This window comes from Kogia breviceps, chromosome 2 (genome assembly GCF_026419965.1).
Source record: "Kogia breviceps isolate mKogBre1 chromosome 2, mKogBre1 haplotype 1, whole genome shotgun sequence".
Lineage (NCBI taxonomy): Eukaryota > Metazoa > Chordata > Mammalia > Artiodactyla > Physeteridae > Kogia > Kogia breviceps.
This window is the reverse complement of record NC_081311.1, coordinates 90651323-90657781: the sequence shown is the minus strand read 5'-3', so window position 1 is coordinate 90657781 and position 6459 is coordinate 90651323.

Sequence of the window (6459 nt, the reverse complement as noted above, 5' to 3'; positions counted from 1 at the left end):
TGGACAACAAGGTACAAAAAGACCAAAAATCCCAGCTGCCACTTCTGAAGAGCTGGGAGCAAAAGCAGGGCACCGCACATGCCTGCTGCACACAGCACCACCAAGGGGGTGGGCAGAGCACCTCAGCCGCCCCTCCCGCCCGACCCCTGGGCCCACCCCTACCCTCACCCCATATAAGGAACCAGTTCACTCCCCACACCCCACACCCCCCGTCGGGGAGGGAGCAAGCAAGGGAAACTGTTGGCTGTTCTCGCTCCCTCCTGCTCTAGCAGGGGCCCCAATAAAGCCTTGCCTGGCCTCTTATCAATTTCTATTTATTAAGGAGGCCAAGAACCCTGGTTGGTAACAATTTAACAGGCAGAGAAGAAGCCAGACATTACCTGTGGGGTGAGGGATGGTGCGGGGAGGTCCAGAAGGAGAACCCCCTATTCTGGGATCTTCCAGGTGGGATTCGCTGGGAATCCATGTAGCCCACTGTGGGCTCTACGCTGACAAACCAGTGACTAAGATGAGACAAGTCCTAAAATCAGTCCTAAAAAGGGCAAGAAAGTGTTGAGGGCATAAAAATGGACTGCAAAGCCAGCATTCTCATTCCTATGTGCTCATTCACACAGAACCATGTTCATGAATGTTTAGAGGGACTTTATTCATAATCGCCCCAAACTGGAAACAACTTAAGCGTCCTTCATTGATCAGAATGATGAACAAGCTATAGTACATCCCTATAATGGAATACTACTCAGAAATAAAAAGGAACAAACCACTGGTAATGAAACAGCATGTAAATCCTAAATGCATTATGCTAAGGGGAAGAAGCCTGACTCAGAAGGCTGCCTCCTGTATGATTCCAAGGATAGGATATTTTGGACAAGGGAGTAGCTGGGGTTGACTATAAAGGAGCATAAGGGAATTTGGGGGGGTGATGAAGTCATTAGATGTCCCCACTGTGGCGACAGTTACACAACTGCATGTGTTTGTCTAGACTCATAAAACTGTGCATCAAAAAGAGTCGATGTGAAATTATGGCTCAGTGGATAAAGTGCGTGGGAATGGGTGTCCAGGTGGATGAGTGCACATTTTAGTCAACGTTTCCTGGTAGTTCCCACAGCTCTTAGCCTAGTGATCTTCACACAGGAGGAGCTCAACAATCACAGATCACAACAAGTTCACTGTAGCCTCATCAAATTCTGTGGTGGATGAAATACATCATATGATATTTCCAGACCTAACTATGATTGCTATCAGTGGACGTAAGGAAAGAGGCAGGGCAAGAAGGTGGAGAGAGCATGGGGCTGGGAGTCAAAACTAGAAATATCCTGGGCCCTTGACTGCCAGATGACTTTGGGCAAATCACTCTAGTAAATCTCTAGGAATCAATCACTGATCTGTCTAGCCAAAGGGTTGTTGGACAGGTCAACTGGAAATCACATATGTTGCAAACTATAAAGTACTGTACACAAATCAGATATTCGTATTGTTATTGCTATTGTACTTTCAAACAGGGAATGTGAGTGCCAGGATTTAAGTGACCCGTCCAAGAAAAGAATCCTAAAGTGAAACCCCATCCGTGGCCACATCCTCTGCCCTTCTCAAGTTAAGGGAAAAGTTGATGCTCTTAAAACACAGTAGAAAGCAAGCCTTGAATAAGCTATTCTAGGCAATTTAGAAGCCAATAACATGAAGCTTGCAAGCTACTTAATTTATGTGAGCCTCTGTTCCCTATTTGTTGTAGGGAATCCATTTGTTGGACAACAAAATGTTAATATACAAAGTACCTGCGTCCTGTGTGCCATGGCTTGTGTGAGGCATCAGGACCCATGCAGAGCAGAGAGGAACAAGTCTGCAGAGCCTTCAGGACTGAGGCAATGGCAAGGCCATCCTAGACGATGACAGAGGGAAGCCCCGAGGCCTTGGTGGTCTCTACCACAGTCTTGTTCAGTGGACAGCGGTGGTGTGAATCTGGGCTCAGCACCACACAGCACGATGCAACACAGCACTAGGTCTTAGAATGGAGGTGGCATGGCCCAGGGACTCCAGGCAGCACAGCTCATCTCTGAGCTTCGTCCTGACCTGCAGGGCAGAAAGCGTACAAAGGCTGACTGACATCCCGGCAAGGGCGCAGGTGTGCCTGGTATCTGGTGTAGGAGGCAGCATCCTGCCATCCCTGCCCTTCCCTCCCCACGTGCCCAAGGACAGGGCTTCCAGAGGAGCCAAGCAGTGACCAGGAGACCTCAGGGTCTTTCATGCGTTGGAGCTCCCGGGACAGGGGTGCCTGATGGAAATAGGAGGAGAAGCAGACATTCCGGCTGACTCTCAACTCACTTATCCTCTGGGGCTCAGGTCTGCGGTTCCCACCATTGCTTTGTTGGCATTTTACTTACCATAAAGATCCACAGTCCTCCACCTAGACTAAGAATTAGTATTTCTCCATAAAGTCACCCTAACTCCATGGCGGCCTTGTTAGGCCAATGGGAAGAACTGTTGAAGTTCCCACTGTCCATGAAAATCTTCTCAGCATTCAGAGTAGGGCCCAAAGTAAGAGGAATGTAGGCACTGAAATGCACACTGACCAGTATTCAGCATGCAACAGCTTACTGAAAATTAAACTGTTCTCCTTTGAACTGTGGAAGGAAAAGTGTTAAAATAATAATAATTACCATTTATTGAGCCTTTACTACATGTCAGGCATTATACAGAGCTCTTTACACAGTGTCTCAATTAATTCTCATAAAAATCCCTATTTTATAAATGAAGAAACTGCCCCAGAGGTTCCATAACCTGAGGGCAAAGCCTGGGGAGTAAATGGTCTCTGAAAAATGCCCTAGCATTTTGTGAAGCAATATTGTGTGGCTGGAGAAGAAACAGTACTGCATTTCTTTGCACCCAACATATTAATTTCCTAGCAAACGTTTTATCTTGGACTCCCCAGCCCTCTGGAGAAGAGGCAGAGACAGCAGCAGGACCTACCTCAGATGGCAGAGAATGTCGCCAATGTTCAGCAATGGCTGCTGATGAAAAAGCAAAGAGACAGGCCACACAGTGAATGTGCCACTGTCTCAGGGTGGGAGGTGGACATGGTATTAGAATGGTCAGTGGTAGTGTGGAGAAAGTTCAATCTTCTACCCACCGAGCCCTCACTGCTCCCCTTCTTTTCCAGGGCTCTCTCCCCTTGCTGGCTACTCTCAGGCAGAGGGGGAACTACCAAGAAAAAGCCTTTGGAGAAAACCAAACAGGTTCAAATCCTGAGTCTTCTAGTTACCAGCTATGTGATCTGACAATTTAGTCAACCTCTCTAAGCCCCAGTTTCCTCATCTGAAAAATGGAGATAATAATAATCAGGTGCCTGGTAAAAGGCATCCATTAAAAAATGATTTCATGGGCTTCCCTGGTGGCGCAGTGGTTGAGAATCCGCCTGCCAATGCAGGGGACGCGGGTTCGTGCCCCGGTCCAGGAAGATCCCACATGCCATGGAGCGGCTGGGCCCGTGAGCCATGGCCGCTGGGCCTGCGCGTCCAGAGCCTGTGCTCCACAACGGGAGAGGCTGCAACAGTGAGAGGCCCGCGTACCACCAAAAAAAAAAAAAAAAAAAAAAAAGATTTCATATTTAATGAAGAAAGACTAAAGCTTTCTCCCTAATCAAAAACAAGACAAGGATGTCTGCTCTTGCCACCTCTATTCAACATTTCAACATTGCACTGGAGGTTCTAGCCAGAGCAATTAGACAAGAAAAAGAAATAAAAAGGCATCCACACTGGGAAGAAAGAAGTAACACTATCTCTGCTTGCAGATGACATGATCTTATATATAATAGAAAAGTGTAAGACATTCACACATACACAAACAACTATTTGAGCTAATAAATGAGTTCAGCAAAATTGTAGGGCACAAGGTCAGTATACAAAATGCTTGTATTTCTATATATAAGCAATGAAATATCCAAAAATGAAATTAAGAAAACAATTCTACTTATAATAGCATCAAAAAGAATAAAATACTTAAGAATAAATTTAACAAAAGAAGTACAAGACTTGGACACTGAAAACTGTAAAACATTGTTGAAAGATATTTTAGAACACTTAAATAAATGGAAAAACATCCATATATATGAATCGGAAAGACAATATTATTAAGATAACAATAATCCCCAAATTAATCTACTGATTTAATGTAGTCCCTATCAAAATCTCAGCTGCCATTTTTTGCAGATATTGATAAGCTAAAGCTAAACTTTGTGTGGAAATGCAAGAATAGCCAAAACAATCTTGAAAAAGAAGAACAAAGTTGGAGGACTCATACTTCTTCATTTCAAAACTTACATAATCAGGATTACTATGTAATCAAGATGATGTGTTACTGGAATAATAATAGACATCTACATTAATGGAACAGAATTTAGAGTCCAGAAATAAACCCATACATCTAGAGTCAATTTGCTTTTTTTATAAGAGTGCCAATACAGTTAAATGGGGAACAAATAGTCTTCTCAACAAATGGTGCTCGGACAACTGGATATCCACGTGCAAAAGAACGTTACACTCCTACTTCAAAAATCAACTCAAAATAGACCAAACATCTAAATATAAAGCCAAACTATAAAACACTTAGAAGGAAACATAGGGGTAAATGTTCATGGTCTTGGATTTGGCAATGGTTTCTTAGACAGGACACCAAAGCACAAACAACAAAAGAAAAAGTAAGTTGTAGCTCATCAGAATTAAAAACTTTCATGTTTCAAAGGGCACTATCAAGAATGTGAAGTGAAAAGCAACCATACTCCAATAAAAATTAATTTTAAAAAGTAAATAAATAAAATTAATTAATTAAAAATTTTTTTAAAAAAGGATGTGAAATGACAACCCAGATTTCCAGTTTCCAATCTGGCAGGTAAGGAGCTCAGAAGTCACTGCTCCCATACTACAACAATAAAAATGCTTAAAAAACTGAAAATAATTTTTTTCTTAGATCCAGCAGAGGACTGAGGTCACAGGCAAACTGCTGTCCCATAAATTGGTGAAACCAACAGATGGATACGAAGAATCACAGCTTACCAAAGATGAAGCCCAAGAGCACAACCTCTGTGGGAACCAGTACCAGGGAAACTTAAACCATAATTGATGAATTGTTGGAGGCTCGATCTGGAAGAGCTTGTAAAAATACCAGGGGTTTCAGCCTTAGGGAGGACCCATACTTTCCTGAGTTTCACCTCCAGGAGCTCTACCAGGTTCTTTCAATGAAGATCAGAGAAAAATCCCCCCATACTGCCAGAAGGGGAGAGAAAATATACCAAACGACTCTGTTCTTCTTAACAAGGCTTTCAAGAGAAACTATTTTACCAGAGCCTGCCTGAGGTTTTATGAGAGCCTAGCCAAGCTCAAGGAAGGGAAATACCCAACTGCAGCCCCACTCTGGGCTTCCTGTCCTATATAAGTGGGGGGAAAGCTGAGAAGCACTTCAGAAGGTCACAGAACAGGGGCGTGGTCTCACTAAAAGAATAGACCTAATCATAAGATTAGAGAATCCCCTTCCCCAAATCTTACCAGCACATGGATAGGTCTCCTGTGTGATAAAGGAGACAAACCCAAGAAAACTGGCGGAAATTTAGCCTCTGACACTTACAGCTACAAAAATAGTAAACACAGCCTAAATCTTGGCCAGGTAAATAAAGCCTCACGCTGATGGCCTATTTACCTCAGTTCCTTTTACCCAGTACATCATGTTAGGCTTTCAACAAAAAATTACAAGGCATCCTAAAAAACAGCACTTTGAAGAGACAGAGCAAGCATCAGAACCAGACTCAGACATGGCAGAGATGTGGGTATTATCAGACTGTGAATTTTAAATAACTATGATTAATATGATAAGTGAAAAAAGTAGACAACATGAAAGAATAGGTGGAATAGGAGAGATGGAAACACTAAGAAAGAACTGAAAGGAAATGCTAGAAATACAAAACACACTATAAAGAAATGAAGAATGCCTTTGACAGGCTTATCAATAGACTGGACTCAACCCAGGAAAGAATCAGTGAACTTGAGGAAACGACAACAGAAATTTCTAAGACTGAAATACAAAGAGAAATAAGAATGAAAAAGACAACAGAATACCCAGGAACTATGGGTATTACATATGTATAATCGGGATACAAAAAAAAAAAAAGAAAGGAACAAAATAAATATTTGAAGTAATAATGACAGAACTTTCCAAAAGTAATGACAGACACCAAACTACTCATCCAAAAGCTCAGAAAATACCAAGCAGTATAAACACCAAAAAAAAAAAAAAATCCAATACCTAGACATATCATATTCAAACTGCAGGAAATCAAAGACAAACAGAAAAGCTTGAAAGAAGCCAAAGGAAAAACACACCTTACCTATTGAGGAAACAAGTATAATAATTACATCAGACTTCTCTTCAGAAAACATACAAGCAAAAAGGGGTGGTGTAAAATATTTTAAG